The sequence below is a fragment of the Panthera pardus genome, unplaced genomic scaffold (assembly GCF_024362965.1).
Source record: "Panthera pardus isolate Hobbes unplaced genomic scaffold, ASM2436296v1 HiC_scaffold_17, whole genome shotgun sequence".
Classification (NCBI taxonomy): domain Eukaryota; kingdom Metazoa; phylum Chordata; class Mammalia; order Carnivora; family Felidae; genus Panthera; species Panthera pardus.
Window position 1 is genome coordinate 82777640 of NW_026526732.1, and position 13081 is coordinate 82790720.

The 13081-nt window shown below is 39.6% G+C and overlaps 1 pseudogene; it reads left to right on the top strand.

Moving 5' to 3' along the window:
• The first annotated feature begins 5783 nt into the window (after positions 1–5783).
• On the top strand, positions 5784–7666 carry LOC109263265 (E3 ubiquitin-protein ligase TRAF7-like; annotated as a pseudogene).
• The last annotated feature ends 5415 nt before the right edge of the window (positions 7667–13081 follow it).

Consider the following 13081-nt stretch of genomic DNA (forward strand, 5'->3'; position numbering starts at 1 on the left):
TATTCATAATATTATATAAATATTATATAATATTTATTATATATTTATATGTTTATATTTATGTAATATATAAATATATTTATATTTAATATAAATATATTATGTTTATATAATATATTATGTTACATATTTTTATATTTATTACATAATATCTATATTATAAATATTATATTTATGATATTTCACATTATATTTTATTTAGAAATTATTTAACATCTGTATATAACAATTTGTATTTAATCCATCCAAATAATATCTTTTTGAGAGAGAGAGAGTGTGCATGCCTATGTGAAATGGAAGGGAGGGGCAGAGTGAGAGAGAATCAAGCAGGCTCCATACTCAGTGTGGAGCTGGATGCAGGGCTCAATCCCATGACCCTGGGATCATGTCTTGAGCTGAATTCAAGAATTGGAAGCTCAACCGACTGAGTCACCTAGGTGCCCCCAAATGATATTTTTAAAGAATTATTTGTTAATTTAGCAAAGCCATATGTCAACTATAATAATTTATTTTGCTAGATATAATACCTATATCCTTTTTTAATGTCAGTTCATAGGTATGGTGCTTTAATTTCATACACAATTGTGAATTTTATGTCTTAGGCTATAGAGTGACTTATTTTATTCACCAAATTGGTACCAGGTGGTGTTCTGGTATTAATGTGTATAAACTAACATGGTTACTTCTCTAGTGTAGCACATATGGAGGTAGGGGACTATACAGATATTAACTGTAAACAAGCAAACACTTTAATAAAATAATTGTCAATCAGAAGCCAAACATTTAAGATAATATACTGGGTTGGTGTGATGATGAGTGGGAGTTCATAGACAGTTGAATAGAGATTTAAATGATGAGAAAAAGAAAGTCGAGCAAATATCTTTAAGATAAGAGAGCTCTAGAGAGAAGGGAAAAGGCGTATGAGGCCTCCATGTAAAAATAGCTTGATGTGTTTAAGGAATCAAAGAAAGCATAATTAACAAGGGGAAATGGTGTAAGTCAAGGAGGTTGGTAAAGGCCAATATAAAATAGAGATAAGGACTCTGCAGAGAATCAAAATAAAGCAATATGAATTATGTCACTGTGTGGCTTTTTAAACTGAATAATGAGGAAAGAACTTTCTGTGGAAGTGACCTCTAAACTGGGACTAAAGGAAAGCTAAGCTGCTACAAAGGCCTGAAGGCCACCAAAGAGTCAAGTAAGAAAAGGACAAATAAGTGACCATTAGATTTGGCAAGTTGCAAGTTGTTCATGATCTTGAAAACCAAACCAGAGTCAATGGAGTGGTGGAGAAAGAAGCCTGATAAGACTGCACTAGAGAGAAGTGAGATATATACCATGTTTAGGGATAAGACTCAAGATAAATATTTCTCTTCTGCCAATTTTGTCTCTACAGCCAAATAAATTCCAATGAAAATCTCCCAGGCTTTTGTAATCTTGACATAAAATCCCTAAAATTCATATGAAAGCACAAAGAAGTAAAAATGTCTTCACGTATTTTGAAGAACGTACTGGAGGAGATGCTCTACCAGAGATTAAGAGTTCTTATGAAGCTACAGTAGGATCTTGTGCTTTTTTTTTTCAGTTTATTTGTTTATTTTGAGAGAGAGACAGAGAGAGAGAGAGAGAGAGAGAGAGAGAGAATCCCAAGCAGGATCTGCACTGTCAGCACACAGCCCAATGTGGGGCTCCAACTCACAACTGTGAGATCATGACCTGAGCCAAAATCAAGAGTCGGATGCTCAACCAACTGAGCCACCAGGTGCTCCAGGGTCTTGTGCTCTTGATGTGGAATTCTACAAATAAAACACTGAACCACTGAAACAACTTAGAGATCCAAGAAATAGTATATGATAGAGGTGGCATTATAAAGCAGGGAGAAATGATCATCTATTCATTCAAGATGTTAAGACAAATGGGCAAAAGATGAATAGGCAATTAAAAAATTGCCAAAAAAAATATAAAAAGATGCCCTAATTTACTAGATGTCAGGTAAATGCAAATTAAAATCATAGTGAAATAACAGTTCAAACTCACCAGTTTGACAAAATTAAAAAGGCTGATTCAGGGGGTTCTGGGTGGCTTAGTCAGTTAAGCATCTGACTTTGGCTGAGGTCATGATCTCACGGCTCCTGGGTTCAAGCCCCACATCAGGCTCTGTGCTGACAGCTCAAAGCCTGGAGCCTGCTTCAGATTCTGTGTCTCCCTCTTTCTCTGCCCCTCCCCCAGTCGCACTCTGTCTCTATCTCTCACAAATAAATGAACATTTTAAAAAAAGGCTGATTCAAGTGTTGTCATGAATATAAAGTAATAACAGTATGAACAGTATACAACAGAATAAACAGAATAAATCTCTCATTTACTGTTGGTGGGGTGAAAATTGGTATAACATCCATCAGTAGAGAATAAAGTGTAACTCTCAGTTGTGGATATATATTTGTGCAGTAGTAATATACAAAAACATGTATAGGCATTATGAGCACAAAATTCTGGTTAATGTTTACCATTGCAGATGGGAGAAAATGCATTTGAGAAGGATTTCAATTGTATCTATAACATTTCTCCCTTTTTAAAAAATATTTATTTTGAGAGAGAGATGTAGTGTGTGTGTGCACAAGAAAGAAGCAGAGAGACAAGGGGAGAAAGAATCCCAAGCAGGCTCCGTGCTGTCAGAGCAGAGCCAAATGCAGGGCTTGATCTCATGAACCGTGAACTTATGACCTGAGCTGAAATCAAGAGTCGGTCACTCAACCAACTGAACCACCTGGCACCCTGATGTAACATTTTTCTTTAAAAGGTAAAGCAAATATAGAAAACCATTAAAAGTTTATGAAGATGGACATAAGTTGTGTACATTCATAGGCATGTATTATATTATTCCCTAACTTTTCTCTGTTTGAATTATTTAATAATTTTAAAAGAATAAAAAGTGAAAACAGTAAAGATGTATTTTTACTGTATAGGGATATAAAAATAAAGTGATTGCTTAAAAGGATCAAGATAAGTTTTATTTTTTTGTTTTGTTTTGTCTAGGGTAGAAGATGCTAGAGCATTTTGTATGCTAGTGTGAATAATCTAACAGAAAGGGAGAAATTGGTTCACAAGAGAGTGAATAAACCACAGAAATGAAGTCCTTAAGCAGCAAAGCAAGACAGGATACTAAGTTTAAATGGAAAGGCTCACCTTTCACAAGCGAAGCTACACTCTCTCCCTTGTCATAAGAAAGACAAAAGGTAAAGGCAGATACAGGCAGGTTGGAGGATTTGATGATGGAAGATAAGGGGAACAGAAGGACTGTCCATCTGACTGCATCTGTATTCTCAGTAAAGCTGGAGGGCAGACAGGTAGAGTCTGGGGACACGGTCATCAGGGTAGAGATACTAAGAACACGATGGGGGCACCTGGGTGGCTCAGTTGGTTAAGCATCCGACTTCAGCTCAGGCCATGATCTCACAGTTCATGAGTTCAAGCACCACATTGGACTGTGCTGACAGTGCAGAGCCTGCTCAGATCCTGTCTTCCTCTCTCTCTGCCCCTACCCTCTCTTTTCCAAAAATAAATAAACATTAAAATTAAAAAAAAAAAAAATAACGTGAGAAATGCTTTTTCTAAAAGTTGGAAAGGGAATTTATAAAGGAAATTCACAGAAATAAATGTCTAACTGACCTAAGCCAATTTGGTTAAAAACAAAGAAGTTAATTTTAATAGATAATAGTGGACACCAGGAGTTGAAAGTGGGTGAGAGTTTACTATTTCCATACAATCTTATTTCCAGGTTTTAGTAAAAGAATTCAACAAAAATTTTTCATATATACAGACCATAATTAAATTAACATTTATTAGTTAGCAGACCTTCCAATAAATCATATAGCCTTTTCTGTAAGCCCAGTGAAATCTCTTTGCAACAGATGTGAGAAAATTCTAGAAGAATTCAGTTAGCCTTGTGAGCATTAGCAGTCAACCACAACACTCCAAAGAGATGGCTGGACAAAAAGGATCTGGACTGGATCTGGCTGGACTGGCTGGATCTGGACTGTCAAGGATCAAGCTTCCAACTTCTAACAATAAAGGGTGACCTGCTAGACTCATGGCGAGGCAGGGAGTATTTCTAGAGTATTTCAGTCAGTTCACGGTCTTCAACTGTTACTAATCTCACTAATGGATGCCTGCTTCCAACATCCATTATCTAATTAACAAGCCACTAATTTCACCAATGAGTATCCATCTCTGTCCTTCATTATGCTAATATCTTAAAATCTGGTGTTATTTGGAATTAGATTATTAAAGATTATAACAGCTGTCTCTGGATTACATCCTGTTTTAGTAAATGTTGATTATCCCCTCCTTTCTGCTAGAGTATGCATTGCAACCAGGCAACTGGTGATACCTAACACGTAACTCAGACTCACACAGGGAGACACACACACAAATACATGTGCAGACATGTGTGCCTATCCCAAAATATTTTGAAATAAGACATCGTAAGATACATTGTTCAATTCTCATTTGAGATTTCAAGTTGCAAGTTTCACTCAATATTTCTATTGATCGTTACCAGCTTGGGATCCTAGCTTGTAATGAGAGACTAGTCTTAAATCATTGGTTAACCATGAGACATTAAGAACTTCCTTAGCCTGTAGCCTGCCTAAGCTTCATTTTCCTCATGTGCAAAATGATAATAATACCTACCTAACGTGGATAATATGTGAATAAATTGAACAAAGTCATTCAGTGTTTTTTATTATGGTTAGACTGTATTGGCTAACATCTTTTGAAAGGTGCTTAACTGATAACTCCATTTCATTGTCTCTGTGTACACTGTATTGCTTTTAAATGACAAGCCCCTCCAGGGCAAATGTCTGTGTTTCATGCTCTAAAACTCTTTTGAGTCCTACAAAAATGAGGCAATTTTGGAAACTTCCTTTAAGGGTAAGTGCTTATTAGATAGAGCATCTGCTAGTGGGAATTTTGTGCTAGTGCCTCTCTCTCTCTCTCTCTATCTCTCTCTCTCTCTCCACACCCCCGAACTCTGCTACAGATGCACATCTCACCCATGCCTCCTGCTCTGCCTATTAACAATATTTTTTAAAAAATGTATTTTGGCCCAGCTAGCTTGTCAAACTCATTCCGTGTCATCTTTCACTGCTACACTATATAAAGAGAAGTCTCATGCACTCTTTTCCACTACCCAATTACTCTGTAATGCACTGCAAGCTGACTTCCTTCTCCACTATGCTACTGAAATGCTCTCCCAAAGGTCATGGATTCCTCCCTATTATAGATCCAACTGTGTTTCCTCCGTGCTCATCTTCTTCATTCTTTTTGCAGCCCTTGACCCTGCTGACTATTCACTCTCCCTTGCTGTGCATCTCAGTAGTCTGGCAGTGAGCACTGGAGAAATTCAGACCTCAAAGATCTTTCAACACCGTCATTTAAACTGAGTGTAGTGTCTGTAAAATTCAAGTCATTGATGAAAGTGCCTGTGCTCTTACAATGTGCAACATTTATCATGACATTATATACAAGAGAATATATGTAACTTGCTGATACCAAATTTAATTTGTTGATTCTCTTAGTAGATGTGGCTAATAAACATTTTGAAAATGCTATATTGTAAAATGCACACAGATCCCTTTCTAGGGAGGAAGCCAAGGGGGCCTGATAAAGCTGGACAGTGGCATTGTCCCTCTCTGGTGGCCACCGGTGGGAGACATTACGTGAGTGAGATACTGCTCATGAGCATGAGGTCAGGCAAAAGTCCCTGCTTCTCTGTGGAGCCTAACGACCCTTCCACCTCAGACCTCACTGGACGACCAGAATGGAGAAGATTTTGGGACCCACCTTTTCAGCTGTCACTACCATTGCAAAAGCCAATGAGACCTGCGTGCACAGACAGCACCACACGGTGCCCTCTTCCTCCAGCACCCACACCTGCTCCCCTCGGGATAAGGAAGACAGCGTGCCCCCATCACCACCCTGCAGTCTGAATCCACATCGTGCGCTGCCATCTCTCCCAGCTGCCCGTGCTCTGAGTCCAGCCTGTCCCTGTGCTCCACCTTCTTGCTCCCAGAGTATAAGGAGGAGCTGGAGCCGCTAGTGTTTGCTGAGCAGCCCTCAGTGAAGCTCTGTAGCCAACTCTGCTGCGGTGTGTTCAGGGACCCTGTGATCAGCACATAGAGGCACATGTTTTATCGAAGATTCATCTTAAGTCAGAGAAGTGTCCTGTGGACAACACCAAGCTGATGGCGGTAGTGAACAAAACTGCACTGGAGCATAGATCCAGGAGCTCTTCATTCTCTGCAGACATAGCTCTCCAGGGGTGGCTGGCAGGAAGCCCACCCTCTTTGAGGTAGACCTCCTGTGGGGGCCTCTTTGCCACCAAGCTCAGTGCCTGGAAGGATCACAAGGGCTGCTGTGACTGCAGGTCTGTGTGGTGCTCCAATGGCCCTAGCTGCCAGCCCCTCGTCCAGATGAACCTGGAGGACCCCTCAAGGAATACAGGTATGTCAAGTAGCCCCACTCTAAGTACAGGTGCATGTTCGTGAGAAATCAGGACATGTATGAGATGTACTTGAAGGAGTTACTGCAGCAAAAGGCTGATAGCTTCCATAAGATACATGTGGTGCTGACCCAAAAGGTCCAGGAGATGATTTTCTGCACTCCATGCTGGACAAGCTTTCACAGAAGATTGACCAGCTAGAGAAGAGCGTAAACTCAAGTTTGATGTCCTGGATTAAGACCAGGCTCGGAGAGGACCTTATGGAGTTCTGGAGGGACGTGTCCGTGACAAGCTATCCTACATCAATATCTGGCTAAACGTGGGCATCCTAGGATCCTATGACCCTCAATAGATCTTCAAGTGCAAAAGAACCTGCGTGGGCCAACAAGGCCCTGTCTGGTGTCTCTACATCTGCTCCACGGGTGACCTGTGGGACACTTGTGCCATCTACAAGTGCCAGAAGATGCTGGAGGGCCATGACAGCATTGTGCTGATGCTCTGCCTCCAGAGGCGCAGGCTTTATGGTAGCTCAGCAGACTGTACATCATGTGGGACATCCAGAACCTGCAGATGGTGAACATGATCCAAGCCCAGACAATTGGTATACACACTGGTATCCTCATACAGCATCCTCTTCAGCTCCCTGAAGGACATCTAGGTGTGGGACATCATGGGCACTGAACTGAAGTTAAAGTAGATGCTCATAGGCCTCAACCCCTCGGTGCAGGCCCTGGTCACCATCCAGAGCTACATGCACAATGGCTTCTAACCAGATAATCAAGAGCTGGGACATCTGGACCCTCAACTGCACCCACATCCTGTAGATGTCGGTAGCAGCATCTACTGTATTGGCACAATGAATGGCCACATTGTCAGTGGCATCTAAGAGAACCTCATCCACGTATGAGACATCAAGTCTAGGTAGCAGGTGCCGATCCTAACAAGCCTCATTGGTACCACATGTGCCCTGAAAGTCATCTTGATGCCAGACCAGACCAAAGTCTCCAGCACATCCTCTGACAGGTCTTTCGGGGTCTGAGATGAATGACATGATCTGCATGCAGACCCTGCTGCATCATCAATGCAGTGTGACAGGGCTGGCCATGTTCCAAGGACCAGCTCTTCTCAGGGGTTGTGGACAGCACTGTAGAAGTTTGAACGTGCTAAGAGAAAATCCAGGCTGGGTCTTGGCTTCTTCTTGGCCTGCATTAGGCCTGTCCACACCAGGCTGGCCATATGAGTGGTCTCAGGGTCTCTTCCTGCCTTGTGGTGAGCAGGCTCAGCCCGCCAGGCAGTTTCCTGCCTGCCCTATGCCCTTCAAGCCTTTCTCTGTTTGATTCTGTCCTTGTTCCTCCTCCTGAGGTGCCAGATACAATACTGGACGAGCCCACCCTTCTGTCCCCACCCCAACTAGACTTGTGGGCCTTTTTATTCACCTTTTATACTATCTTTAGACTATATATATACACATATATATATATATACACACACATATATATATACATATATATATGTGTATATATATATATGTATATATATATGTGTGTGTATATATATATATGTGTATATATATATGTATATATATGATTACTTTCTGATTGAAATAAAAGCTGCATAGACTGTGAAAAAATAAATAGAATGCATACAGATCGACACTTTTAAAATTTAAAAAAAAAATACTTGGGGCGCCTGGGTGGCTCAGTCGGTTGAGTGTCCGACTTCAGCTCAGGTCACGATCTCACGGTCCGTGAGTTCGAGCCCCGCGTCAGGCTCTGGGCTGATGGCTCGGAGCCTGGAGCCTGCTTCTGATTCTGTGTCTCCCTCTCTCTCTGCCCCTCCCCCATTCATGCTCTGTCTCTCTCTGTCTCAAAAATAAATAAACATTAAAAAAAAAATTAAAAAAAATAACACTTGCTTTTATAGTGTCCAGCTTATAATTATTTTTCCCAAGGAGGGACTAGTTCAATTTATTATCCATTACCATATTTATTACCAAGTATTTGGAGTAGGGCAAGAAGGAGAGAGAAAAGAGTTCTGTGCTAAGAGTCTTGGGAGAAAGGCTGGCCTGCTTTGTCTCTAGAAGAGGAAGAGACCATTCAAATCCTCCCACATCAGGATTCATCAAAAAAGTCTCTGAGAAAATAATGAAGGTGGATGAGGAGGCAGGACCTTTGTCCCTCATTAAAACTGTCATCCCATGTCCCTACTATTGCCTGCCTCCATGTTTGCCTCTTTTGTCAGATTCCATCTTTTGTTCCTCCCCTCGTTGTGGCCTAGGCAACCATTTTCGTTTAATCCTGTGGTCTTTAGCTGGCTCCCAAAATGAGATGATCAGGAGGGTAAATGCAGAAGACAGGAGCCCACCTTAAATGAAACTGTAAGTGATGTTACCCTTGTGTTTCTTTCTGTGTGTTTTATCCCTTCTTCCTAAGATATGGGTAATAACGTAGGGGAAACTTTCAGAGCTGTGTGGTGTGAATCTTGTATTAACAAGAAAGACACCCGGAAGTACAGAAGAGGACACTGGGTTTTTGTCAGAGATAATAGAACCAATTCTCCCAAGATCAAGGCTTTAACACTCATAGCACTGCCTACCTGCCCCTCCTAGGATTCATTTCTTCTAGAAGTGGTTCAGCCACTCTTCATTCGTCACACATTTTGATGGTGATGAAATACCTCAAGAATCCCCTTTGCCTATCTGAACTGCGGGGACAATCCCTAGAATGCTAAGCAGACTGTTGCCTGTCTACCAAAGAAAAGATTCCAGAGATGGAAACTTACCAGATTCCTATGTAGTCACTTTACCCATGATGTCCAAATCAGTAGATGAAATGTGAAGGAAAAGACCAATGCAAACGCTAAACTTTGGATGTGAGCCTTTTCATTAGCTTCTCTTTTTGTTCAATGTTGTTGTGATACTGTGATTTATATTAAGAAATAAATATTTGGTCTTTGTCGCCCATTTCCAACACAGAACTCTTAATACCCTTTGGAATCTCCTAAGTGAGGAGAGCCAGAAAGGTGCTTTTTGTTATGTTAATGGAGTGGCTCAGGACCCCCACCTCTGGATGGGGGCTGGTTGCCAGGGGAGCCAACCATGTGATTAGAGGGTCGGAAATTTCAGTCCTACCCCCTTGACCTCCAGGTAGGGAAGATGGGCTAGCGATTGAGTTCAATCACTAATGATTTAATCAATTGTGCCTATGTAATGAAGCCTCCATTTGGTTGTTCAAACCCAAAAACAAGGCTTGGAGAGCTTCCAGGTTGGTGATCACGTGGAGATCTGAGGAGAGCGGCATACGTGGAACAAGTGTGGAATTCCGTGCCCTTTCCCCATACTTTGCCCTATGCATCTCTTGCATGTCTGTTCCTGAGTTATATTCTTTCATAATAAATGGGTAATCTAGTAAGTAAAATGGTTCTGTGAGTTCTGTGAGCCACTCTAACAAATTAATTGAACACAAAGAGGGGTTATTGAAACTTTCAATCTATAGCCAGTCGGTCAGAAGCCCAGGTGACAACCTGGACTTGCAGCTGGCCTCTGAAGTGAGGAGGGGCATGGTCTTGTAGGACTGAGCCCTCCACCTGTGGGACGTGATGCTATATGCAGGGACTTGATGCTATGATGCAATTCTGCTATATGCAGAATTTAATTGAATTGCAGGGGCACTCAGCTGCTGGTTGCTGAGAATTGTTTGTATGAAGGAGACACCCCCCCCCACACACACACACACACAGGAATTGGTGACCAGGACCCACTAGTTGTTAATTCGTCTGAAGAGTGTCAGTTACTTTCTTAGCATCTGTTTTCCCTGTGAAAGGAATGTAATGAGGAGAATAAGGGGAACATAGGCTTTGGGAGTCAGAAAGATCTAGGTTGAAAACACTGCTTCCCATTTACTGGTCGCATATTTGGGAAATATACTTACCAACTCTTAGCCTCAATTTCCTCATCTGTAAAGCAAAATAAAAATAGTACTTAACCTCATAGAGGTGCTGGGAACATGTCATCTATGCATATAAAGTACCTAATTGAGATCTTGGCATTTACTAGGAATATAAAAAAATTATATCTATTTTGATTAACAAATGGAATAATTTCTTTATGAAATTAACTGATTCATTTTGGTAACCATTTCTCATTTTTACTGAATTCAGATGAAAGAATACATCTGCAAAAACATACTGCCCTCTCTACCCTACCTTGTACATTTTAAATGCACCACTGAAATTCTGACAGAAAATAAAGGAGAATGCTTATCTCTTTAAGAATATATAATGATTGTTGACAGTCACCAGCTTGAAGAAGCACTTCTGGATTGATTAACAGTGACCCATAATTAAATATAACAGTACTTAGAAAAAGACCTGATGGTCCCAGAAAGAATTGTTTCAGGAATAATGAGTGTTTATCATTTTTATTTGCTTCCTAAGTGGCAGTTATCAACATTAGCTACCCAGATTTTTTAATTAAAAATGGAAAAAATTAATAATGTACTGCTGTCAAGAGAAACTTTTAAATATTTGTCATAATATAAATTCAGTATCTCTATAATCATGTAAATGACATAGGGTATTTTTAAGAACACAAAGTTATCTATACCACATTTTCCTTTAAGCAACATGTTTTGTTAAGGAGACTATGAAGTGGAAATTGTTTTTACGACTTAAAATTGTTGCTTTCTCTCTTAAAGAAAAAGTACTTATGTTTCACAATAGAGTTAGAAACATAAATATAGCACAGGATACAGCAAACAGAGAGAAAATATTTTGTTAGCAGCTACCAGCTTTCCAGCCCATATGAATATATATATATATATATATCTATATATATATATATAAATAATATATATAAATATTTATGTGTATTTATATATAAGTCTGTATCTATTCTAAGTCCTCATATACTTTTTATTAGATGTGGTTATTTAAAAGTCATTTTTCACCTACCTCATTTCTCATTTTCAGATATGCTACTCTAAGTAAGACACTACACCAATTTGATGATTCTAATTTTCTTTAATATCACCAAAATAATCTGTAGTTAAAGAAGAAAGCTAAAAACCCATTACCGCCAGGTACCCCCAGGAAATAATAATAAAGGATTATTTTTTAAATAGGAAGCCATAACAGTAAACAGAATGAGAAAGGAGAAAACAGTAATAAAATTTTAGAATTTCTGCAGCAGGTAAAGCCATTAGGTCATTTGAACCAGTCCTCCTGCTGAGGAAATGTAGACAAGCTGGGTGAAATCTAAAATCATCTTATTGAAGGGAGTAGAGAACTAACAAAATAATGAAGCATTACCAGAATGAAGATCTATAGATCAGCATCAAGACAAGTGAACCTAGCTTTGGGGGCTACTTCTGCCCGCCAGAACATTTGCAGATCTGTAAGAAAGGCAAAGGCTGAAGTGATTTTTAAAATCTCTTCACAGGAAGGGAAAAAGTTGGGAGTCCAGGAGATGGCAAAGCCCTAGTAACCCAAAGGGCTGCGTCCTAGGAACAAAGGTGAACACAAAGGAACCGTGCCTCAGCCAAAGGTGTAAAGCCCAACTCTGAATTATCTGTGTAGTCTAGAAAATCTCCAACTCAGAAATTTTATTGAATTGACCTCAGATTGCTACTAATTCTCAGTGGATGGAAGAAGCAAGGAAGATCCTACCTAAAAGGAGATACCCAAACTTCAAACTCTTTTTATAAACTTATTTTTTATATGTTTGGTAAACTTTTTATTTTAGAATAGATTGAGACTGACAGAAAAATTGTGAAGATAGTAGAGAGTTCCCATATACCCCACACATAGTTTTCCCTGGTATTAACATTTTTCATTATTGTGGTACATTTGTTGCATTTAATGAACCGATATTGATAGATCATCAACTGAAGCCCATACGTGAAGCAGATTTTCTTTGTTTTTTTTTTTGTCTTTTTCTTTTAACCAAATGCCCTATTTCTGTTCCAAGATACCATCCAGGACACCACATTACATTTAGTCATCATGTCTCCATAGGTTCCTCTTGGCAGTGATAGTTTCTCAGACTTTTTCTTGTTAATAATGACCTTGAGAATTTTGAAGCATACCAGTCAGATATTTTGTAGAATGTCCCTCAGTTGAGATTGGCCTAATGTTTTTCCCATGATTATACTGGGCTATGAGGTTTTTTTGGAGAAAGACCACAGAGCTAAAGTGCCATTTTCATCATCCCATATGAAGGAAATATACTATCAACATGACTCCACTGTTGATGTTGACCTTGATCCAAGTTATGTTCGTCAGGATTCTCTAGTATAAAATTAAACTTTATCCCCCTTTCCATATTGTACTCTCTAGAAGGAAATCACTGTACACGGGTCATACTTATAAAGAATAGGAGTTATGCTCCTTGAGGACATAAATTATCTATATAAATTATTAGGAATTCTTCTGCATGGGACATTTTTCTATTACCTCCCATTTATTGAGTTTTTCAATAGTTTATCACTATAGACTCATGGATATTTATTTTATACTTTGTGTTATAATCTAAGACTACTTCATTTTATTCCTATAATTTCTCCAGCTTTGGACATTGGGAGCCCT